This window comes from Leptonychotes weddellii, chromosome 15, assembly GCF_054177405.1.
Source record: "Leptonychotes weddellii isolate Sample4059 chromosome 15, ASM5417740v2, whole genome shotgun sequence".
Classification (NCBI taxonomy): domain Eukaryota; kingdom Metazoa; phylum Chordata; class Mammalia; order Carnivora; family Phocidae; genus Leptonychotes; species Leptonychotes weddellii.
The window spans coordinates 8,648,026-8,674,596 of record NC_138383.1 but is presented as its reverse complement, the minus strand read 5'-3'; the positions used below and the strand labels follow the sequence as shown (position 1 = coordinate 8,674,596).

The 26,571-nt window shown below is 37.3% G+C and overlaps 1 long non-coding RNA gene across 2 annotated transcripts in view; it reads left to right on the top strand.

Moving 5' to 3' along the window:
- LOC115942910 (uncharacterized) overlaps window positions 1-20,495 on the top strand; it is a 465,869-nt gene extending 445,374 nt beyond the window's left edge. For both annotated transcript variants that reach the window (XR_014140286.1, XR_014140287.1), the window contains exon 6: window positions 20,461-20,495. This is a non-coding gene — a long non-coding RNA (uncharacterized LOC115942910). The remainder of the gene's footprint in view (window positions 1-20,460) is intronic.
- Window positions 20,496-26,571: the final 6,076 nt, after the last annotated feature.

The following is a 26,571-nucleotide window of genomic DNA, read 5'->3' as shown; positions in this document are numbered from 1 at the left end:
GCACACGTGACGTTCCCCCCATTTCATTCATTTTTTAATTCACTCAACAGATACCTGAACACCAATTTGCTCCAGCCACAACTCTAGCTACTTACAACATATCCCTTTGGTGAAAATTTGGTCACATGGCAACATCCAGCCACTTAGAAGTTTGGGGGGGAGGAGTGTATAAATGTGTGTATGTATATATATATATATATATATATATAGTCTCTAGGTGAGGCTGTGTGGCCAGTTTAAGCTCATTACTATTAACTTTCCACTCTGCAACTATAAAGTGTTACCTAGCAATGGGATCATCTGATTAAGGAATAAATAGCCCTGGAGAAGATCCGGATGGGAGCAAGACAGCAAAAATAACATTTTCATATAATTAACATCCCATAATGGAAGATTGAGTTTCTTACCTAATAAATGTTTTCAGGCTTCTGCTAAATGCCAGACTTTGGGAATATAGAGGTAAAAAGGCCATGTGGTCTCCATAAATGTTGAAATACAGCAATCTACTTAATAGTCTGAGAAATTCATGTGTGATATCCATGTTCTTTCTAAGACACTTCACACAGGAAAAGTACTGTCCCTTTTCTCACTCAGCAATACGTTTTAAATACAGACAGACTTGTATTTGCTCCACCAGCTTCCTTCCTTGTAAGGCTAAGCTGCACATTTATTCTTTCAAAGGCAACACATAGAATTCCAAATGCAGATACCGGTCTATATGTGATTTCCCATAAAGAACATATAAACTAATTCATGTTCTAGAAACCGTTTATAGGATACACTGTTTCAGAGAAGCATTCCACTGAATTTATAATTTTGTAACCATTTGGCCATTGACGATTTTGTAGCTAATCCTGTTATAATTACAGTAGAAACAAAATACCAGGACAACCACCTAAGTGGCACGTACTGAGTGTTTTCATTTACAAGTCATTCTTATAAAAAGTGTCTCATTTGATTCTTACAGAAAGGACATGATATAGATACCATTTAAGAGATTAAGGAGATAGGAAATAAAGCCAGGGCTCTGAGACCTGATCTCCTAATCCTCCCCCAAAGTGCATCTAATTTGTTTGAAAAATAAAAACTAGTAAGAATGAAATCCCAAGAGGACAACTGGGTATGATTTTTGGGTTTCTGGCTACAGTAGAATTTGTTAGCATTTAGATAGAAGTTCACAGTAATAAACTAGACCAGAAGAGAAAGAAAAACCAGGACCCTGAGTAAAGTGCTATGCTTGTCCAGCTTCTGGATGCCCAGCTCTAGTGAATCGTAACAGCTGGGAATGAGGACCAGGAAACTGCCACTTAATGAGCCACCTGGGAGACTCTGATCAAGTCCAGTGAGAGTGCTGCAATCTACAAGAGCATCCAGCATCTTGGGACCAATAAAAAGTTGATGACACAGATCCTGTCCATTGAAATGGAAAAGAGAAAGGTTTGTGAATGTTTTTTTTTTTTCATTTATTTATCAACAAATATTTATTAAACATGTATGATATGCCAAGTCCTGTACTAGGCGCTAGGACACAATGGTAAGCAGAAGAAGCAAGGCCTTTCTACTCATGAAGTTGGCACTCAAGATAAACATTATAAAAGAAGCCAAGTCAGCACAGGATGACAGCCTGGATAAGAACAATAAAGCAGAGGGATTGTTTCTGAATGGCTCTAAAATTTCCAGTTGAATATTAGGGAAAATGTGCTTTCGTTTAAATGGAGGAATTGGTCAATGTGATTATTACTATAGGAAATACGTCCCTTTTAATTTTGTCAACAGTAGGTTTCAGCTGATATAAGGAGAAGCTGAATTTAGGATCCTCTGTGAAAAAATAGGAAAGGAAGACAAGAGTGCATCCTGGGTACAGGCCTGGGAAGCAGATGTGCGTGTGGTCTGAAGAATAGTTAAAGCCACGTGGGTGAATGAATGAATCTAGAAAGTGCGGCCGTAAAGAGGAGGAGAGGGCTGAAGATAACGAGTTCGGCTTTTGTGCGCGCAGAGAAGTGGGGCAAAGAAAAGTGGTGATATGAAGCAAACACAGAAGTGACAAGGAGAGCAGAAATAGCAGAATTAGGAAACCATGCAGCTGGAAACCAAGGAAGAATTTCAAGGACCAAGTTCAGGTCACAGAGAGGTCAGTGAGCATAAGGATTGGGGATGGCCATTTGAGTAAGTCAAGCTAAGCATTTCTGAGAGCAGACTTAGGAAGGTGACGTGACATGGAAGGAAGATTTCAGAAGGCTTGACTGTGAAGAGGTAGATAGAATGCAGGGGCAGCTGGTAGAGGCTGCCCGATGAAGAAGAGAAATTACAAAGTTGATCAAAGACATATTAGGTTAAAGTTAAGAGGAGAGTTCATACACACACACACACGAAAAAAAGTATTTATCATTACTTACTGAAAATAGGAACAAAAAAGCCCATGCAGAAGAAGTAATTGAAAATTGTAGAAAAAGAGTGAAAAATTCTATAAATGGTGAAGAAATGGGTCCAGAGGAGTTTTAACAATTAGGAATAACATGGTATTTCAAGTCACTTATTTCTAAGAAATAAGATCTCCTGGATCTATTAAAATGCAATCGTTAACAGTTTTTACTTGCATTTACTAGTTTTATGTTCTGAACATGGAAGGAGGTGGGTTTTCATGCCACTAGGCACTGAAATGACATAACCAAGGTAAAATTTTCCAGTCTATGCAAATGTGCTGTGTTTTCAATGTATTTTCCCCAGGTGATCACCTAACCCCCTCAATACTTTTTCCACCAGGTGGCAATGCCCCCTTACGATTGAAGAACTGAAAATTCAACCTGATGAAAACAGTGAATAATCTGGATTTCTGAAAGAACATTCTGACAACTGTCTTTGTTTAGAAAGTTGACATTTTCATCAGAGTTGCCTCCTGGAAAATCCATTACAGATTCCCAAGCTGCTGATTATACACAACCGGAGTGGAAACCTAAGAGAGGGTGAGCCAGTGCTTTATATCAAAAGAAGGTCACCCAACATCTTGAGCTCAAAGTGGGTTTTCTAGAAAGAAGGAAAGTAAAGGTTTTCTTGTAATTTGAAATTTGGGGAGTACTGGGCAAATCATAGAAACTCTGAGATCTCTTTAAGAAAGAAAGGATGAGTGAAATAAGTAAGAAAGACCACAAAATGATGGAGTAAGGGAAAAATTCAAGGATTCAGAGATTGTCATTTCTAGAACAAGGACTGAGTTAGTGATCAATATGTATTTGTTGAATGGATGAAGGGAGAGAAAAAAGAGAACTTAATGCAGTTAGGATCCAGTCCTCCAGAAGTTGTTGAAGGCCTGAGAGGAAACTAAAAAAAATATATATCTATATCTATATCTATATATGTATATCTATCTCTCTATCTATCTGTATCTATATATATCTCAGGGTACAGAGTAGGACAGGGTTCAGCAAACTATGGTCCCTGACCTATATCTGGCCTACTATCTGTTTTTGCAAACCAAGTTTTGTTGGAACAGCCATACTCACTTATTTACTTATTGTCTCTAGCATTTCTATGAGCTGTTAAGAGCAGAACTGGGTATTTGTGATAGAGACCATCTGACTGGCAAACCTTAAAATACCACTTGGGCCTTCGCCAGTAAAGTTTGCCTATCCCTGCAGTAGTGTTTAAGGGCATGGAGTTTGGAAATGTGGACCTCAGGCATAGTTTGGAAAAATAGCTGTTTGACTCTGAATAAATTTTAAGGATTAAAGCAAGTCTTGCTTTTAAAACCATTAGCACCCTGCTGGTACACGGATGTCATATTACCCAACACTAGCTCTCTTCCCTAAACTAAATGAGAAAATTTCCTTGATGCTCACCAGTCCTCAACCACCAGAACCGAAATCCTTTGTCATTTCTAGAACAAGGACTGAGAACGAATGCACCCCCTTTGGTGAAGTTTTAAGTAACCACTCTGTTTCTTTCTCTTTCTGTAGTCACACTTTTTTTTTTTTAAGATTTTATTTATTTGAGAGAGATAGAAAGAGCGCAAGAGAGAGCAGGAGTTGGGCGGGGGTGGGCAGAGGGAGAGGGAGAAGCAGACTTCCCGCTGAGCAGGGAGGCCGATGCGGGACTCAATCCCAGGACCCCAGAATCATGACCTAAGCTGAAGGCAGATGCTTCACCGACTGAGCCACCCAGGCGCCCAGAGTCACACTTCTGACGATGGTATTTAGCAGTTAATACTTATTATGCTTGGGGCTGTCCAGATCTGATACCCTTCATAGTCCCTGACCAAAAGCCTGGGTCCTGAATCTCATAGAATGCCATGGAAACATGAAGGGTGGAAAGGATTTGGGACATGTGTTTGGAGGTGCTTCTGACCCCAGATATCTAAGGTCCAGATCTGGCTCACAGAACATGTACAGATAATTTTGATGGTTCCCAATCTAATTTCTGACTAGTGCTTAGCTGCCAGTAAAAGGCCTTTGGCGAACACCTACAGGAGAAGGTTCTAAATGTAAAGTGTGAATCACTGGAAATGGAAACTGTGTCAAAATAAGGGAATTATGTTCATTAGAGGTGTGGTAGCTTAATTTACTGTGCCACACATAACGATCAGGGCTGGCACTGAATGCTCGACTAGTGCAAACCCACCCAAACTTGGCAGAATAATGACCCCAACCAACCCAGCCTCCTGGCTTTCCCTCCAGGTTAAATGCACTTAAATTAGTAAAAATTGGGTTTGGACTGTGGGCCTTTCTTCTAGATTGGGGCTGTGTTGTGTCAACACCTTAAGGACAAAAAGCAAAGACAACTCTGTGGAGTAGTGGGGCTGACAGATCAGGTGAGAAAAATCACCTCTAAAGTCGCAGGGTCTTTAGGAGCTGTATCAGCAACTGGGAGAACTTATGTTCAGGCTCTGTAGACACACGTTTCCAAGACTGTATTTATTTATTTATTTACTTATTTATTTATTTAAAGATTTTATTTATTTATTTGAGAGAGAGAGAGCATGAGCGGAGTGGAGTGGCAGAGGGAGAGGGAGAAGCAGACTCCCCGCTGAGCAGGGAGCCAGACGTGGGACTTGATCCCAGGACCCTGAGATCATGACCTAAGCTGAAGGCAGATGCTTCACTGACTGAGCCACCCTGGCACCTCCCCAAGACTGCGGTTAGATCCCTGCCTCTTGATAGAGAAGTAAGCAGGTCCTTGGAGAAAAAGACCTGAGTGCAAGTAAGGACTGCTCTTGGAACCACAGCAACCACGCTGGCCACGGCACAGAGTCAGTGGGTGGGTGGGGGGGCGATGTGACAGTGGCCCACCCTCTGAGGTTTATGTGGGCAAGTGGAAACACGGCAAACACAATACGCTTGCTACTTTCCTTGTAATGGAAGGGCAAGCTGCACCTGCTTCAACTGATAATGTCTCAAAGCGGTATGTCCAAATCCTATTTTGCACACAATTTTCACAGCTGAACTTATTCACAAGAGATTCATTTAGTGCTTTTCTCATTGCCGTGGGTGGAAAATGAAAGTGAGTACCCTGCCCTCATAGAACTTCATTTCAGGGACAGGAGATAGGCTTCAAGGCAAATAGTTATAAATCATGAGCCTAATGGTGACTATAAGGTAAGAGCAGGGTGCTAGGTAAACAGAGAAAAGAGTCAAGGGGGTGCCTGGGTGGCTCAGTCAGTGAAGCGTCTGCCTTCAGCTCAGGTCATGATCCCAAGATCCTGGGATCGAGCCCCTCATTGGGCTCCCTGCTCAGCTGGAGAGTCTGCTTCTCCCACTCCGTCTGCCCCTCCTGCCTGCTCATGCTCTCTCTCTCTCTCTCAAATAAATAAAAATCTTAAAAAAAAAGAGTTAAGGGAATTCACCCAATGGTGATGTTGGACCGGGGCCATAAAAAGAAGATGACAGTAGCAACATGTAGTGTTAGTCCTTGGCCCACTGCCCTCCATTATATTTCCTAAGAAGAAAACTGAAGATTTACTTAAAAATATAATTGCTATAGATATGTATTCTTCTTACCCTTTCTTAGCAGCATGTTGTATTAGCTCTATTGATTAAAATCCAGATGAAACTGGTAGAAGTTTGGAAAAGAATATTCAAGGGAAAGAGTGTACCTGTATTTCATGACATGTAGATTATTTCTTTGAAATCTGTCTGTTAGTCATAAAAGGACAAGTAGAAACATGGAAACCCCCTGATATCAGTCATCAGTACGGTTACACTGGGAGACTTGCAGACCTGTCAGCCTTTTTATTAAAAGAAAGAAAGAATTGAGAAGATACCACCACACTTGGTTAAGAAAAAAGGCACAAATGGGCTTCATTTTTTAATAAATGTGTTTCTTATTGTTTGCTTATTATTTTTTTTAATATTTTATATTTTATTTGAGAGAGAGAGGGAGAGAGCACGAGCAGAAGGGGGGAAGGGCAGAGGGAGAAGCAGACTCCTCACTGAGCAGGGAGCCCAACTGGGCTCAATCCCAGAGTCCTGGGATCACGACCTGAGTGGAAGGCACTTAATGGACTGAGCCACCCAGGCGCCCTGCTTATTTGTTTTTCATCATAAAATCTTTATAGTCAAATTAATTGAGATATCTGTAGTAACTGATGGTCATTTTGTGATGTCTTGCACAATACAGCTGGCCTAAATAATATTTCCTAACTAACAGTAAGCCAAAATAAATGAGTTTTTGAAGGTTATTTTTTAGGTAATCCATTTAATAAACATTTATTGAGCATCTATAATGTGCAATGTGTCAGGCAATGAGAACAAGAGAATTATGAGCAAGACACAAATAAACCCTTACCCTCTTCATCTGATGAAAGAAACAGACATTTTATCATCATAGTGATGATTAAAAAAAAAAAGAAAAAGCCAAAGAGATATTCCACTAGAATGTGAAAGAGGAAGACAATTACAGCTGCATGGGAAGTGGAAATGTGGCTGAGCAGGGGAAGGACAGAAAGGATTAACTAAGAGAGAATAATTAATAGGGAATTGGCTGAAATTTTATTGGCAGGAGAATTTTTCATGACCTTTTACTGTAGCCCTCAGGCTTTGGCTTAACTGAAAGATACCTGCCAATGTGCTTGCATTGGAAGAGGAAAAACATATAACGAAGAAGAGTAAGCATGGGAAATGGGGAGACAAGGCTAAAAAGAGCTCAATGATAAAGAAAACTGGGAAAGAAAAATAAAAAAGATGGGACAATTGGCTTCTTTTTTCAAGAAGGAAAGAGAAAAGTTAAAAAAAAAATCTATTATAGAGGGTTTCCCCCCAACTGCAGAGATCCTAATCTCAGTTAAGGGGGGCCCACACCCCCCACCTCCTCCATTCACTTTTCCCTCACGTCTTCCTCCCCAAGTTCTGCGTCAGACTCTCATTTGCTGGATACAGCAGAAAACGCCGATGACTTCCACTTTGGAAGGTGTTAATGCATTTCCTCTGACATTATTTGTAGAGAAATTGCAAGGAGAAAAATCCGTTAATCAAAATACAGAAGCTATTTCTGGATTTAATTCTTAGTGGCCTTTCTAGTGTGTACCTGGGGCTCCTTCAGGGGAAAACTGTGCCTTTTTCCAACTTTCGTGTGCACAGTGTGAGTTACCAGGCATTGCATACACTGGGGGTAGAGTCAGAAAGTTGCACACGGGCTCTGAGCCCAAGAAGGTTAGAGGTTTTGCTATGAGACAGCATTTAGGAAGCATTTTTAAAAAGTAACTAATACTAAAATCATGCTAAATCTGTAATATTTAGATTCTGTAGACATCTCCAAGTTTTAACCATTGAAGACTTACGTCAATATATAAAAAATAGAGGACAGAGTGACTTTTTTGTTCATTGTTTTTCCTTTAGTGGTATCACGAACAGGCAAACTGTATGGCAATTAAATAATAATAATAATAATATCAATGAATAACAATATTTATTTTGCGTTTCTTTACAAGTTATGAATTGGGAAAAATCAGAGTCTACCCAGTTTTCTCAGGGAACTCCTAAAACCTTCAGGGAGAGGGATGTCAGATATTCTCATCCTGAACGGTTCATAGAAAGAATTGTATCTATTGCATAGGGGCAAGATATTGTTCTCAAGCTTTACAGATAGAAGCCCATTCTTCACAAACACCTCATGGGGTAATTGTTCCTGATTATCCTTATAGGCAGGAGAAGAAACAAAGACAAGAAGCAGTTATATAACTTGGGCCAAACACCCAGCTGGTTGATTCTGGAGCTTGGAACCCAACCCAGGCAGTTTGACTTCTGCACACCGAAGTACAAATCAACATACACTTAACAGTGAAATCGTAACCTGGGGTACATCGCTTTTCTTTTTCTTTTTTCCTTTTTCCTTTTTCCTTAGTACTTGAGTAAAATATGCTCGGTGCAAAACACCCAGGAAACTTGAGAGAATCATAGGAGTACACACAGGTACTACCTAAATCACTGATTTCACCATCCAGACATCATCCTCTTAACATACTAGGCTGCTTTGGGTTGTTCAGTTTGGGTTTTCTTTTCCATATAAATAAATTAATGATATTATCATATTCTACTGTGGCTTGCTTTTCCATTTGTTATATGTCCTCAACCTACTCTCATGACTAAACAGTCTTCTAAGGCAGGGATCAGCAGTCTATGGTCCACAGGTCAAAGTGTGTGGCTGATCGTCTTTTTTTGTAAATAAAGTTTTATTGTCACACAGCCACACCCATTTGTTTCCATATTGTCTATGGCTGCTTCGAGAGCTCCACTGACAGGGTTCATAATTACTACAAAGACTCTGCCGCCCACACACACCAAAACGTTGACTTCCACTATCTCGCCAACTCCTGAGCCGCATCTTGATTTCTACTAACAATGTTAATGTAGTGTTAACAAAATTCCACAGTACTATTTAAGTAAATACTTAAATACTATTTAAGCGGTATGGCCTACAGTGTGATATTTTCATGGAATAACAAAAGTTCCCAACACTTTGAGAAAAAAAAAAAGAGGAAGGGCAGTATTTCCTATGACCCAATAAAAATGCCTTAAAATAGTTACCTAACATGGATTTCCTTAAAAGAACAATGTACAGAGTGACAATGGGACGGATCATCCAATTTAGAAGTCAGACAGGATTACAATATAGTATACCTGGGCTGGCCATACTGGTCACTTCCTAAGGTTTAATAATCCAATTAAGCCTCCAACTGCATTATATTCTGGCAATTGAGCTTCCAATCTTTTCTTTTCCCTCCACTTTTCTCTCCTGAAGACAGAATATTCTTCAAGAGGTAAATAACCCTCCCACTAGATATCTAGGCGCCCCAAGCTGCTTCTGACCTCCCTTTAAATGCTCTTTCTGTGTTGTGAATAGAAAAATCCCATCTGTTTTTGTAACTAATCCCTTAGATCTTCGTGCCTTCTCTCTTGATTCCTGACAACATTCTCTGCACGATTTGTCCACTAGAGAATACATGAGTTTTATGTAGTGCTAGAACCATTAAAGAGAGCATTTAGAGAAAGAAGGAAAATAAAAAATAGTTAAAAAAACAAGGAGTTTCTTTCCAAAAAATGCACCATGGTGGCTGCAAATGGGGCCCTGCTCGGAAATGCTGAATCTTGTGTATGAACCCTTCAATGGCAAAGGAAAACAGGCCACCCTTATTAGAAATTTTCTACAGCTAAAGATGTAACATCATAGCTAAATTCAGTCGGAGACAGGTCGAGCAACAAAAACCAGGAGCCAAGGCAGTCTAGTCGGCTCTGAAATTTGATTCAGGCACCAGATTATGAATAGATTTAACTAGTTCGCCAAATGAAAATGTAGATTTTGGCACTGTCTGAATTTTTTTTTGGGGGGAGGGGGTATTCTATATGTGGAGTCCCAGTACACACTGAGGGGATATGAAAAAGAGCTTTTTATATTGTATAACTGCTCAGCCTATGTTAAGGGAGGAGAAAAAAAAAAACAAAACAATTAACCCAATAAATGCCAAAAAAAAGTCCAACCTCTTTTTACTGCCTAGACCATCCAACTTCTCCTATTTATCTTACTTTATAATGCAAGCTTTTCCATTATTCAAAATGACACAGCAACAGTCATCGATAGCCAAGTAGTTACTCATGTAAACTTATTATTAAATTGCTTACATCTGGTCCAGTCCCTCCCTGTAGGAACTGAGATATGGTAAGAGCCTCAAATCCCACAGCAGGTGAGTAGCACATTGTCAGTTAGGATATGGAAATCCAAGTTTAATTGTCCTGAGGTTTCTCAGATTCCCTTCCCCTTCCTGGCGAGGGTGGCAATGTATGCTACTGACACCTTGAACTTCCATTTCCTCCTATTTCCCTAGCAGGGGACCTCAGAGCACTATTATTCCAGGCTTTGTGATGATAAACAAAGATTAAAACAAATGAAAATAAATGCCCGAGCATGGGGATCTCTTTCTACCTTTATACTGCAATCTGCTTCTCTTCAATCTCCAGTCTTGTACCACTTGGTTTTAATAAAAGTTTCCAAATTGCCCTTCATTAAAACACACGTCCCAACACCAAAAAGCAAACTACATTGGAAAATTGTTCTACAGGTATTTGATGTACATGAAAAATAGTTCAATAAAAGCACAGTTCATTGGCAATTTTTGATAACTCTTATAACATGGTGTTTCTGGATGGATTGAAAGATTAGTTGTCAAGTGAATTTGTTTGTTTCTTTTCTTTTTTTTTTTTTAAGATTTTATTTATTTGACAGAGAGTGTTTATTGAGTGAGTCCCTAAACTGGAATGATTCTGATAGTTTCAAGAAGATAACTGTTATGAAAAAAGCAGACTGTTGGACCCTACACCTTTAAAGGTTATAGAGTTGGGTGTAGGGGACCCAAGCTTAACGGTCAAATTCTGGCTTTACCACTTTGTAGGCTTTGAGATCAAGTGTCTTCATCTTTCCAAGACGTGGGTTCCTCGTCTCAATATTAGGATAATGATATTAATCTAAGGAGATTTTAAAACATGGCAGATATTATAAGAAAATTTTCCATTGTGTTTTGACATATTGAGTGTAGATTATGTGCAAGTTACTGAAGGGTATATAATAAATAGCAAACAGTTTCTCCTCAGAAAGAACTGACCACTCAAAAGCAAGCATACAGTAACAAATTTTTTCTGAATTTAGTAGAGACTAGCTGGGTGCAAAGAAACAGAATGGAAAAGAAAAATGAGTGCTATGTGGGAATAGTACAAATAAAAATAATAAAAAGATAGTATGAAAGAAAGGAGTAAGGAAGGAAGGAAGGAAGGAGTGGGGGGAAGGGGAAGAAGGAAGGAGGGAAGGAAGTAAGGAGGGAGGGAGGGAGTGGGGGGAATAGAGGGAGGAAGGAAAGAAAGAAGGAAGGAAGCTGCTTTGCCTTTTTATTCAGTTTTTTCTCTTCAGGTGAGAACTTTATCCCCAGTGGTATAGAGATCTGACTAACATTCATTTAAAATATAAACAGGTTTTATCAGTACCTGCACATAAATTATAAAAATCTAGTTACCTAATATGTTGTGATGGACTAATTGTATTTCGAAAGCCAAGCAATAAACCAATTTATATCAGCATTTGCTACGTCATTAGTCACTCTGATAAGCGGTATTTATAGTATTCTGTATGTCTAGGCTGCGAATGAATTACGGTACATAGAGTTTTAGCATTGGCAGAGTCCATGTAGTTTATCTCGTCCTGCTCTCTATTTTGGCGAGATGGAAATCATAAACACAGAGATAAGGTGCTGTGCCCAAGGTAACAAATTCGGGTAACAGTAAAAAACCCTATTCTCAGACTTTTGTCTCATGTGGGCACTATCATTCAAACCATCACAGTATGCTCGGACTGGGGAAATGTGGTTGTCCTCGTTAAAAAAGCATATTTCTTATTCCCCAACACTCTACAAGGGTCTGACAGTGAGAGAATTTGGAGTGAGGAATTTACTCCCTTCCCATGATTCAGTCAATAAGACCTGATTCCTAGCATTACGCCTGATCTATGATGTTGCCTATGGTTGATTTTTATACGGTTTAAATATGTTTCCCCTTATTTGCAGTATGTGCTTATGGACAAGGCAAGAACATTTATGCTAATAGACTGACTCATGTGTACCACTCAATGCATTCTGTAGAATAAAGGGATATTTTTGTAAAAAAAAAAAAATATTGAGGTATTTCACCCGTATATGTTTTTAAAATACCACGAGTCTATAGGCCACATGCGTACAGATAGAAAAACAAACACAAAATCTCTAGAGGTGTGTTTTGATTACAGATGCCAGTTACTTGTGGTTGCATTTCACTCTGATTCCGTTCAGGTATGTGCTCTAGGAAGTAGCAAAAGGTAGATGTTTAAAAAGTAACATATGATAAAAAAGAAAAGGTAAAGGAACAGCCGGGCATATGCATATTTTCTGTCTATTAGTGGTGACATATTGTGATGAAAAGGCTCTAAGTATTGAGGGTATATCATTAGCAGAGAAAATACACATGTCTTTTTCTTTGCTCTCCCTCGTGACACCACTGAGATTTCAGCCCAAACAGCACTGCTCTGTGATGGGCACTGGGGTGTTACGGGGAACAGGCAGGAAGACACTGTTACAATGGCATTTGAATGAGTATGCATGGATTTCAAAAGAACAAAGAAAAATAGAAAGGAATTCGGAGTGTATATAGCTATGTGTTTCTCTAATCTATAAGTTTCCCAGTTTTCTGTAATAGATCAACGAGAGCCTAAGAATAAAGTGAACTTCCTCATTGCCTACTCCTGTTTGGTTGAGTGAAAATACAGAGTATAAAAACAATTCTTTGGAAGAAGCAATAGGAGAGGCTTAACATAGTACGGTAATGTTACATAATATGGACATAGCTGAAGGATGCATTTAATATGGCATGCACTGTTAGTGAGGGAGTGTCAATATGGCCAGTGTGTGTGTATGTGTATCTATCTAGCTATCTATATACACACAAACATAAATGTATACGACTTTTTTATAACTTAGAAAAGGGAATTAAAAATAATGAAATTGAATTTCATTCTGTGCTTTGCTACAGCCGTTTTCCTCATAGTAAACTTGCAGCCAAGTTCTCCCAAGAAAAGTCTAATTAAAACAAAACAAAAGAGAACAAAAAACAAATAAAAGTTCAGTTGGTTGCCAGTTTTGATTGATAATGAATATAATAAGATTAAAATTAAAGTTATTTAAAGGGAAATTTTGGCTATAATACATTTAATTATGTCAAAAGTAAATTTATAAGATGATATATGGACTCATATGATAGAATCTAAACCCATTCTTTATTTTTAAAGAAAAGGTATAGAACTAGAAATATAAGATATTTCCTTTATAGGATAAAGAACATCTTTCTCAAAACTAAGAGGCCAACAACAATAGAGGCATTTATACTAAAATCAATCAGTAAATTTGGAGACAAATATTACTACTATTATTAAAATCTGTGGCACACACACACAAAGATTTAAAAATGGCTCATAACATGTGAAAAGTTGTTTAAAATTTCCTTCATAATTTGTGAAATGCACATTAAAAACAGCCCACTGAGACATCATTTCTTACTATCAGATTTGTGAAAAATGAAACAAACTCTGTTAGTAAAGATGAGGGAAAATAAGCACTCTCATACATTGAAAGCAGATATGGAAGCCTACACAAACTTGCCTGAGGGAAATTCAGCAATGCCTGTCAATACAACCCATATTCTTGTTTTTTTTGACATAGCAATCCCACTTCTAGGAATTTAAAGATACACCTTCAACAATACAAAAATACACATGAATAAAATGATTCATACATCAGTGTTTATAACTGTAAAATATTGGAAACAAACTAAAGGAGTATATTTAAGAAAGTGGTTAAGTCTTCCAGGGTATATTCACACAGTGGAATACTATGCAACTGTAAAAAAGAATAAGTAAGATCTTTATGAACTAAGAGGGAGTGATTTCCAGGATATGTGGTTAAAGTGAAAAAAAAATAATAATAAGATTTTCTATAGTACCTTCATAAAAGAAAGAAGGGGATATAAGAACATGCATATGTATCTTCTCATTTGACAAAAAGAAATACAGGGAGAATAAGCTAGAGGCTAATGATATTGGTCACCCACAAAGGCTGGGTGCAAACATGGTGGGGCTAGTAGGGACTGGGAAGAGGGCACTGGAGAGGATGAAGGAGCCATGTTTCTCTGAGCATGCTTTTTTTTTGGTATATGCATACACAACAAATCAACAATTCAAATCAACCAGATTTTTGGGAAAGATCCCCAAATGGAATACAAACAGCAACAAATGAACCTAATTATTACTAATGAAAAAATAACCAAATGAAGGAGGTGGGGAAGAAAAGAACTAACTTAAAGTAACTTGAGCAAAAAAAAAAAAAAAAAAAAAAAAAAAAAAAAAAAAAAAAAAAAAAAAAAAAAAAAAATATATATATATATATATATATATATATATATATATATATATTTGACCAAATACTTGTGCTGTAAACCTAAAGACAAAAGAAATCTACATAAATAGTGTACTCCAGCTAGGAAACAGTTTAGCAATACGAAAGCCACCTTCTGCATACTGTAGGATTGAGAACATAAGTAAATACAGTGCAGAAGAAAGAGTCAGGCTTCACACTGCTGAAGACAGGAGTTACAAGTAAAGAAAACTGTGAAAGCTAGAATGAGCTTTGTGGTGTCGGGCTGGAATCAGAGGTATATGAACTGGTTTAAAAATACAGAAGACGAATATGTCTGCACACGCACAGAGTTCCTAGCTCTGCCCACTGAGCAGGCCTTGAAGCAACTCTACCCAGTAGCAATGAGCACACCAAGGTCCCAATCGTGGCTTTTAAATATCATTTTCGAGTAAAATGAACTGAGAGGCTTGGGGGATGATGCTGGGGCAGGGAAAGTACAAATCTGGAACAACAAGACTGTTGTGCCAGAAAGTAAGGAAGTGTTAAAAGAACATCACCCATGTCAAAGAACACGGGAGGCGACTGGAAGTAGCTCCTAATGGTCAGATTGGGATAATTTGAACAACAAAATAAATAGGCGTAGTGATGGATTAGAACCCATGCAATAAATATCAATGAGTCCAGACTAATATAAGTAATTGAACATATAAATAAATGAGGGAAGAGAAAAAGCTCTTGACTAACACAGAATTTCAATGAAGAACATCTTAATGTGGCATTTTATTACTTCTGTTAAATACTTTCTTGAGAATCAATTTAAGGTATTAGAGTTATTGAGTGAGAATATCTTTATATGTTTTTTCTATATCCTGTGATAATAGATAACACCTTCCAAATTGTATGTGTATGTACATAAACAAACATATAAAATAACATTTTACATGTATATATGTAACAAACTTACATAAGTATAATTTGCATATATGTTTATGTATATGTGTATATACAGAGTTTTACAAATATAAAACAAAATTATATATACTGTTATATGTAATCAATATATGTTTTATATGTGTGCGTGTATATAGTTTTTGTTTTGTTTTGTATCTTAATAAATGTAAATCTTACAGTCTTAGGAAATCTTATTTCAAGCCTAACTTTATTTGTATTTTTATATTACACCTCCGGATATTTATTGAGTGCAAAGAAGAAAATTGATGGGGCGCCTGGGTGGCTCAGTCGTTAAGCGTCTGCCTTCTGCTCAGGTCATGATCCCAGGGTCCTGGGATCGAGCCCCGCATCAGGCTCCCTGCTCCGCGGGAAGCCTGCTTCTCCCTCTCCCACTCCCCCTGCTTGTGTTCCCTCTCTCGCTGTCTCTCTCTCTGTCAAATAAATAAATAAATAAATAAATAAATAAATAAATAAATAAATAATCTTTAAAAAAAAAGAAGAAAATTGAAGCAGCTTTACCTTTTGGAAAGTGGAAGTGAGGTAAGGAAACATCTGTAATCATTAGCTCTTACGGAAGCCCATGATATAACTTACTTGAAAATTAGTCTATATGATTATAACTGTTTGCTCTTCAGACTTTTTACTCTGGATTGAATTGGCTCATTTTTTGATGAAGTAACCACCTCTGCTTTGTCTTAACAACAAATAACAGGAACAGAAGCATATACCCTCCCCTCTGTCTTCTCTCTGTTAGGTAGTGATGGGCATCCTCTACCCTGCAATCAAATGCAATCCAGTGCTCAGCAACATTTTTCTATATGCTTCTGAAGTCCATAGGAACATTATTTGATCCAGAAATTATCTCACTAACTTGGAGGCCAGTGGATTTCACACTGGGTAGGACTTCAGCACAGAGAATCCACATGCTGTTTTTGATATTCATTAATCATCTAGCTAATTTGTTTTAACACGGGAGTGCTGACAGCAGACGAATGTTATTATAGCAATGGTGACCGCATAATCTGGACTATTATGGCATTAACATTTACGAAGCTGGCAGTTCCATGTTCAGATATGGTCAATGTTGTCTTTCTGTCTGATTGCAAATATATCTATATTTAATTCACATCTGCTATAATCGTCGGGTGGGCTAGATAGGGCCAGTGGGATAAATGGATTACAACCTTTTTTTTTTTCTTATTTTGATCATTACGCCAATAACTATATTGAAAGCTTGGGGTTTATGAATCTGATAAATATATTTAAATATTCTGCAGTTTATGGGCGCCTGGGTGGCTCAGTTGGTTAAGCGGCTGCCTTCGGCTCAGGTCATGATCCTGGAGTCCCTGGATCGAGTCCCGCATCGGGCTCCCTGCTCGGCAGGGAGTCTGCTTTGCCCTCTGACCCTATCCCCTCTCATGTGTTCTCATCTCATTCTCTCTCTCTCAAATAAATAAATAAATAAATAATCTTTAAAAATAAATAAATAAATAAATAAATAAATATTCTGCAGTTTAAAATGAAAGTAAAGTTTACTGTGCAATAGACCATGTATTTGTAGTATGACTTTAGATGTCTTGCATCACATAGTGGTGAAATTAACCAAACTTGGGAAAGGATTTGTCTCTACATTATAAAGATGAGAGAAATAAAAAAATGTTACAGATTACTATTTTAGAATTCTAGAAACGTGTACCGTTCTTCACATAGATAGTTAATGGCTTACAGATATTTTAACTTTTAAAAAGATGTTTCTCTTTGCTATTTTATATTACTCTCACTTATTTCTGAAAGAGATAATTTTTATTATGTTATAAAAATAATGCTTAAACAGGTTATAATTTATCTAAAGTCTTTCAGTTTGTTAGTGGTTGAACTGGACTCTAATTAATGTTTCCTAAGTCCCAGATTCAGGGACTAGCCATTAACTAACACAACATCTTTGCTCTAGATACACCATGGTTTCTCGGTTTTAATAAAATTATAAGCTGAGCCTGGTATCCTAAACTCAGAGATAAAAGACCCCTTTCTCCTTCTTTCAAACGTGTACCATGAATACCTTCCTCTCCCATCTTTTCATTCATGTCATTTCAAAAAATTACTCCTAGGGAAGAAGACATTCCATTTTTTGAGTTGTAATTTTTTAAGTCATTATCAGGAAGCATTTAACAATGTACTTCTTGATGCACCTTATTCTCTGAGAGAAATATACTAAATGCCTTTAATAGATTGGGAGACATTAAACGCAAGGGAAAAACCAAGATGTTTGAAAGGACTTCTGTTCACTGCACCAAACTGCAACTTTTTACCCAGTAGGATAATAGAGGAAATAAATGGTTCTTGCCCTGACATGTTTACATTGTTATCTAGAGTCTTTTAAACAGTAGCAGAGCTGTGATTCTCTTGATTTGCTCACTCATTCTGTTATTAGAGAAATTCTTAACCTCTTCCAAGGGGAGCCATTTTTCTGTCTTCACTCTTTTCCTAGGGCCCATTCCCAGTTCATCAGGATACTGTCAGGATGTTGAAAGTGCGTCCATGCCTCCTCCTTCCCATATGTGGTAGCGTTGCTCAGTTATCTCTCACATGTAATGAGTTCATAGGCTTTATGCGTGACAAAAGGCAATTTGACACTTAAGTCATTTTGTTTGTGAATTGCTAGCCAACCAAATACTGATAGAATTAAAAATGAAACATGTCTATAAAACTGAAAAAAAAATGCAACATGGCATAGAGAATTTTTTCATAGTCAACAAAATACATCTTTTACTTACAATGTAGAATAAAATACATTAATTAAGCAGTAAATTATTTTAAAAAATGGATCTTTTAGACTTCAGTTGTAACTCTAGATGGTTTTAAGTAAAGAGCACGCAGGGGGAGACATCTTATAAATTTGCTAATTTTGAAGGAAACTTTTCATTAAATTAAGCCATTTGATTGGGGAGATATAACATTGGAACTCTGAGTTGCATCTTTTAAGGCAAGTAAAAGGGATACCATTGTATTTAAAGGACTGTTGATGGTCTTGAACCAATAACTTGCTTCAATATATTATTTCAAAACCTAAATGCAAATATTAGGTCCCTGTATATATCTTTTATACAAACATCTTACTTCAATTCAGTATTTTTATCTGAAATTCAGGTCCTTATGGTTCATTTTGCATTATTAGTGTTCACTAAACTTTAAATGACTATAAATGCAAAATATTACATAAAAGGCTTTAAAGAGTTAAGATTTTCCTTAGAGATGATGTAAAAATAAAGCCATACTTCATAAAAAAAATCATTTGAGTTTCCAATCAGTTCTACCATCAGCATGAAAATACTCATGTGTTATAAACTTAAAGGGGCTATTTGGATGTGATCTTTTTTTTTTCTTCGCTTAGACATACCTAAGTTTTACTTTTCTTGTTATGTGAGGTAGAGTAGGCACCAGATAATTTGATAATAATTATTAAATAGAGAAAATAATTATTTTAAGGTATATTTTGGAAGCTGCAATTAGCATCTTATCTTGGAATTTGAGTATTATTATTATTTAATTTACTATGTAAACATGTAATTCAGTACATTTATATAATTTGTTGAAGCAAATTACTCTTAAGAAAATAAACAGAGTATGTGCTTTTGTCTGGAACCAGACTAGGACATCCTCAGGGCAATTTCCCCAAGTACTTTAACTCAGGTCCTAAGGAGGCTATCCTAAGACTGAGAGCACTCTTCCTTCCAAATGAAGCATCAATCAAGAGCGAAAAAACAGGTCCTTTTTTTTTTTTTTTAATTAATTAATTTATTTATTTATTTGACAGAGAGAGAGATAGTGAGAGCAGGAACACAAGCAGGGGGAGTGGGAGAGGGAGAAGCAGGCTTCCTGCCGAGCAAGGAGCCCGATGTGGGACTCGATCCCAGAACCCTGGGATCATGAGCTGAGCCGAAGGCAGACACTTAACGACTGAGCCACCCAGGCACCTGACAGGTCCTTTTTTAATACATGAAGACAAGCTGATTTGAAAATTGTGTGCAGTGGTAATATTTGGTGTGAGTAGCGAGACAGAAGTCAAGAAGAGGGAAATCAAAAGAAGGGATTTTTGAATGCCAGACTTTTTTGGTTTGTGTATCTGTTTAGGAAAACTGATTGTTTCTCTACATTGAAAAGAGTATTTTCCTGATGAAATTTACTTTCATCTTATGAATCCATCTGAATTTTGTTCAACATAATCAGAATATCCCAACTAATATTTTAGAATTTATTAATCAAAAAGTATATTTTGGAATAACTGCTTTCTTGAAATTATTGGTAATGTTTAACATGATAATACTCAGATTTCACTCCCACCGAATCACAATAAACTTCCTATTTGCCCCTTAATCTTATAAGAATAACAACATATGAGAGAAAATCACTCAGCGATATAAAAACCTAAAAATGGATTAGTCTTTCTTGAAAACCATCTGCTGGTTTTTTGTTCTCTGTTAAGATATAAGAAAGCTTAAGCAAAAAATAAGTCAAATGATGTACCTCAGTTCCAAATAGTAAGTGCCAAAGACTTTTATGAAATATCATAGCCCCAATGTCAATAAACCTCAACGTTCTGCAATAATTTTAATTTCTCAGGGTAAGGACTAGAGCAGAATATATACCCTAAGCAAGGTCTTAAAAACCTAGTAAAATCATTACTCACCCTTCTGATTGCATTTTCTAAGCTAACTGGTTATTTAGGTATAAGCGTCTTTGTTAAGAGCCTAAGTTTATGGGCACCTGGGTGGCTCAGTCGGCCTGGGTGGCTCCTGGGATCGAACCCCGCATCGGGCTCCCTGCTCAGCGGGAAGCCTGCTTCTCCCTCTCCCACTCCCCCTGCTTGTGTTCCCTCTCTCGCTGTGTCTCTCTCTGTCAAATAAACAAAACCTTAAAAAAAAAAGCCTAAGTTTATTTTATTTCTATCTTCAAAGAGAGTAAAGCCAATACTTTTTCTATCACATTTTAAAATTTAAATTTTACTTAGGTCAACATAATTTAATAGTGTATGTGATTTCAAAATAATTTTCCCCAAAGTTATGTCATTTTTTTTTTTAAAGATTTTATTTATTTGACAGAGAAAGACACAGCGAGAGAGGGAACACAAACGGGGAGTGGGAGAGGGAGAAGCAGACTCCCTGCCGAGCAGGGAGCCCGATGCGGGACTCGATCCTGGGACTCCAGGATCATGACCTGAGCCGAAGGCAGTCGCTTAACCAACTGAGCCACCAGGCGCCCTCATTTTTCTACCATAGTAAAGAAATGTAGATTTTTACTGCTCCTAGATCTAAGTAAAATTAAAATAAATAATAAAATAATTAAAATAAAATTAATTAAAATGAATAAAGAAATAAAGTAGAGTGATAAAATATTTTACTTCAAATCTACTTTCTCCATATTATTCATAGTCCATATCTTTTAAAATTTACTTTAATTTCTATTTATAATATCAACTTTTATATCTAAATAAAGCAGCATAAAAGGCATACCAACTATACTTATCATGTGGTTTATGTAAATTTGTATACATTTTAAGGATCATCATGTATTTCTTGAAACTGCAATAATAAAGAAAAGGCCCAAAGGAGACTTCTAAATTTTGGCAGAGGAGTTTTGCAGATCACTTAGATTTGACCATTTGACAGAGCAAGAACCACCTTAGCACACAGCCCATATAAACATGTCAGTAAGTGCAATTCAGGTGAAGGGACATAATTTATTTTGGAAATATGATAATTTGTGTTTTTCTGTAAATGTAAATGTTGACTGGCTGTCTTGAATTTATGATATACATAAGTCAGAGTCCCAGCATGCTCAGCTTAGAAATGATCTGTCCCTGTTTCCATTGTCTTTTTTTCTATGACTTATGTAATTAACAATTGAGTAAAAAAAAAAAAAAAAAAAAGCTGACCTGAAACGATATTCAAGGTCAATATTTGACAGCATTTAGTGACCTCTAACACATTTATAATCAAGTTAAATTTGTAAACAATGGTCATTGTAGAATGATAACTCCAGTCAAATGAAGGAAAGGGAAATAAGGGAGCTTTTTTATAATTTATTTAAAGCTGGTCTGAAAAAAAAGAGAGGGAGAGAGAGACTGATTCAGAGAAATTTCCCAGGAGAACATGGTCTCATGGCATTTCTAACCTGATTTCCAGGCCAGAGAAATTTTGATGGATATTCAAACTTTGAATGGCTGTGCACATCAAACTTATGAACCTTTGGAGAGCCATCCTTCATTAGGCTTGACTTCAGTGGGGAATAAGCCACAAGAACAGATGGGCTACTAAGGCAAAGGTCTCCATGCTAATCATATCAAGAAAGACCAAACCAAGGAAAGGATATCCATAGTAGATTCATGATTGTTTCAGCCTTCCAAATTAGAAGGCTTCTCTAAGGTTTATTGCAGATATCAACCAATTTTTAAGAAATAGAATTTTTTCCATACTTTGCACATGAAGTGAATACAGTTCCTAGGTGAAGAGCAAAGCACAGAGTCTATAGCAATAATGCAAACTTAAAGGGTCAATTTGGAGAACCCCTATTATGAATGTAATATTTTTACCCAGTTAAGGATGTTAAGGTTCGAGCTCACTTAGAAGAGTCAAAATGAGAATCAGAGGGAAGATTCCCAAAAAGCACACGTATAAGATTCCAGGTGATAAAAAGTTAAGGCCTGTGTGCAAGCATAGGCTACCAGCTCTGTTGCCAAGTGTATGAACCATGAAGCAAATGCAGCAGAAGGGTAGTTTATGGGAGACATAATGAAAACAGGCACATCTTTTTTCATTTCCACCAACTATAATTCTTAGCGAGCCTTGTGAGACATGCTAATTCATCAACAGATCATTCTGTCCATAAGTGAACAAATAAAAGGTAAGGAAAAAAAATCACAAAAGACTAATTCCCCTTGTGGTATGAGTGGATTAAAATTTACAGACTTTCATCTTCCAAAAGTTGAATTGGTTGGATCCTAAAGGACCTAAAATCTTCACTTACGGATTGTAAAACTAGTTCAACAAATGCCCTATTTTGACACTGCATTCTTTTCTTCTGAATTTTATAAATTAGTCATTTGACAGAAGATACTGTATTCTATACTCTACGTGAAGGAAAAAAATTACAATTTTTCAGAGTTTTCCTCCTAGTTCACGTAACAATCTAAATGAAAGAAAAAAAAAATACATGAATCTCAAAACAGTATCAGTGTGGCTTTCTTTTCCCCATTTTATTCATTCTCTTCCTTCCTCTTTCTCCTTTTCTCTCCCTCTCTCTTTCTTACGTTCAGAGAACCCATGCGGGAACCTTTGGATCCTCTTCCATTCTCACTCAATAGAAGTCCTTGAATGTCAAAGTGTTTTCGTACAAAGGCAAGGAATCAAACCCAGTTGGATTGTATGCTGAAAAAGCAGGGACAGAAAGTAGCCTGCTATCAGGATGAGCCTGGGAAGCAGTTCTGATTCAGATCGTGCTTCCGTTAGCTCATATGTCAATTACCTCTTGAGGAAACACTGAGAACTCGAGCCTTCCTACCTGGCAGTTGTGAGCGCAAAGACAGATTTGCCGGGATTATGTCTGTTGCTGCCTGAAGTGGAGTTTTATAAAGACTGGGAAAGTAAAAAGAAATATCTTCTATTCATTGGGTCTCTATTAGCTCTTTCCAACCTGTCACTGGTGTTGAATAAGTTTTTTTTTTTTCTAAGAAAAAAAAATAATAATAAAGTATTTTTGGAGTACGGAAATTTATGCCAGTCTGGTTAAGAACAATCTTTTTGTCGCTGATCTGATTCTGTTATAATATACTACTGAGCATAAAGTGCCATTTTGTTTTGCTAAGGAAACATGTGAAGCTGCTATTTAAACCTGTTCCTATGTCTTCTCATTAAGCTCTGTTGAATGCATCATATTACCACATTGAAAACCCAGTTTGTAAAACATAATTTCATTTAAACCATTAAATGGAAGGTTTTGCAGCTCCTGTTGGCAAAACCAGAGCTTCCAATAATGAACAAAAGGCAGCCCAAAACTTCGAACTGAGCTAAACTGGGCCTTAAATGTCTCCTGAGCAGGAATCTTTGTTACATTTTGTCATTCGATATATGGCTGCTCTGTACATAAATGTGATATTTAGTGTTGGTCAGTTCCTCTCTATTGAGGAAACACAGTTCTATTTTCAAATGCTTGCTAAACAACCAACCACAGATGCTTTGTCGTCAGGGCTGAGCCCATGGTATCTTAAACTGTGGCGTGAAATCGAGCCCCTGCTAAGAGTGCTCGCTATGTATCAGCTTGGCTGGTATCACTCCTGCCTCTGGCATCATTTTCCAGTGGCCAATGTGCCAATTAGATTTTTACCTCAGGTAACTCTTCAAAAGAAATGCCTAATCATTTTAATAGGATGGGCGACATCTTAGGGGGAAAAATAACAAAATTAAAGTTGATTTTAACCTGCAATGAAAAACAACCCATGGGGTGTTTCCATGTGAAATCTTGGATGTCATACAATGGATGGAGGGCAAAAACCGAAAACAGGGGAGGAAAAGGGGAGGAGGGAAGAAGGAAAGTTTGCTTGAGTCATTTTCGGCCAAGGTCTGCTTCCAACTAAAGGTTCACGGAATGGGTTTAGAATTTCAAAATGCTGCTGACAATTAGCTACACTTGGTGTCAGGCACTTGAGAAGAAAAGCCTTAGAAAGAATCCTTCCTTTTTATACCTTAGCCTATCTCAAAGGTCAAGTAATCATGTTGACAATGTTTGAAAAAAAAAAAAATGTCACTTCCCATTTTGGGTTTTTTTCTGTCCTCATAAATAAATCATTTACTCTGTGGCAAGGAGCCTGAAGAGAGAGACAGAACACCAGTGTTCAGGTCTGCAATTTTATTTTAGTGGTCATTTAAGAAAATAACATTTCTTTTAAAAGAAAGACATAGAAAAAAAGATTGAGAGAGGGAAGGGGAGAGTGAAAGAGAGAAAGAGAGAGAAAAGTTACTACTTCTAGAACCTGGTCAGTGGTAGAATGGGAGATAGAAGAAACTTCTTATTTTTCTACCCTTTATAAAACTCCACATCAGGCACTAACAGACATAATCCTGACAAATCTGTCTTTGCCCTCACAACTTCCAGGTAGGAAGGCTCAAATTCTCAATGGCTCACCCATGGGTTCTCTGAATCTAAGAAGAGAAACAAAGAATCATCATTCCAGAAGTAGCTGTCTGTAGTCACAGACTCACCATCTCAATTAAAAGATATCCTTATACCAATACAGTCCATTATATTAATTCTTTGGTTCCAAAAGTTTAGAAGGTCTACTGCGTTTCAGTGATGCATGCTTCTCAATGTTAGAAATGTCTCCCTTTGGTCCATTCTAAACTTTTTTTGCTGCAAACTAAGTTTGTGAGGGTGTGTGTGCATTGTGTGTGAACATGGTTATATCCTGGGCAGCCTGTTTTAGTCTTTTGAGTTTTTAGTCCATCTCTTAACTAATCTTATCACATTAGGCAAATAACTTTACCCTCCCCTCTGAACCTTATTTAGTTTTCTCATCAATAAAATCAGGATAATCTGATGAGAAGTATAAAAGTGCCTATAAATCAAGCAGTGAACTTGGCACATGTTGGCCACAATAACAAAAATAATTTTTTTTTATTTTTATGATCAAAAATAAAATTAATAACAAAAATGTCAATACTTCCAATAATCACTTCTACCCCCATTGGAAGTTGTGTCTTGGGAATCTAGGTGAGCGATTTTTATCACTGTAATGTTTGTTGTCAGAATAACTAGCAAGCTTTCTGTCTAGTTTTATCACTCATGTACTGAACTAACTCATTAAGTTCGCCAAAGATGATGTCCTAAGCATAGAACCTTCTAAATTCTATTGGGTTGGTTTCAAACTTGATTAGAAGCTTCAAACTCCATTTTTTCTATTTATTTAGTACCCCGAGACTCTCAGAAGAGTGCTGACCAGGCAGTGAGAGAAATGTGTCATATGAAATTTGCCAAACAGACGTTGGTCAAATCAGTGCTAATCAAAATTAGTTTCCACTGTGCACTGGACTAGAGTAAGCACTTCCTGTTTCTTGGAAGTGCATATTCAGAGAAGCCTCCACCTGAAGACAAAGAACTGGGTTGAGGGTTTTCTGGCCTCTACAGTGGATACTCTTTGCCTCAGCTGTGAAACACATTCTTCTTTAAACAAGCTCTCTAATTGAATATCTTGTCGACATGCTGTCATTGCTGATATTTTCCAAAACAATTCTATCCCAAATGCTCATACATTGATGAATGGATAAGCCCAATGTGGTATCATAGTGCAATACTGTTTGTTAATTTAAAAGAAAAAGGCATAGGGGTACCTGGGTGGCTCAGTCAATTAAGTGTTTGCCTTCTGCTCAAGTCATGATCCCGGGGTCCTGGGATGGAGCCCCGCATTAGTCTCCCTGCTCAGCGGGGAGTCTGCTTCTCCCTCTCCTTCTGTCCCTCCCCTGCTCATTCTCCCTCTCTAATAAATAAATAAAATCTTAAAAAAAAAAGGCATAGAATACTGACCCATACAACATAGATGAGGCTCAAAGTCATTATGCTAAGTGAAAGAAGTCAGACACAAAAGACTATATAGTATATGATTCCATTTCTGCGAAATATCCCAAACTTGCAAATCTATAGACACAGAAAGTAGATTCGTGGTCTCCTGGGATTGGTCCTGGGAAAGGGGAGTGACTGTCAGTGGGCACCAGAGATCTCATGCAGGTGGTGGAAATATTCTAACACTGGATGGTATTGATGCTTCCACAACTTGGTAGATTTACCAAAAGTCACTGCACTGTACACTTCAAATGAGTGAATTTTGTGATAGGTAAATTATACCTCCATAAAGCTCTTAAAACAGCAACCACAAAAATTTCACATATATTCATTTTCTCCAAGTTAATACTGATGGGAGAAGGTAACACCTTGTTTACTACTATCATCTGAAACATTCTTTGCTACAGCAAAGCCAGGACAACTTTAAAAGGCAATCAGAAGGACAGCACTGCATACTCCCACAATCACCAAAGTCCACTTGATACTGTTGGAGCAGGTGGTGAAAATATGCAGAAGACAGGTCCACAAAGCACCAAGCATCAATTTGGAGATTTCCATGTAAATTATCTTTATTCCTTCTTATATTTAACACTCTGCCTAAA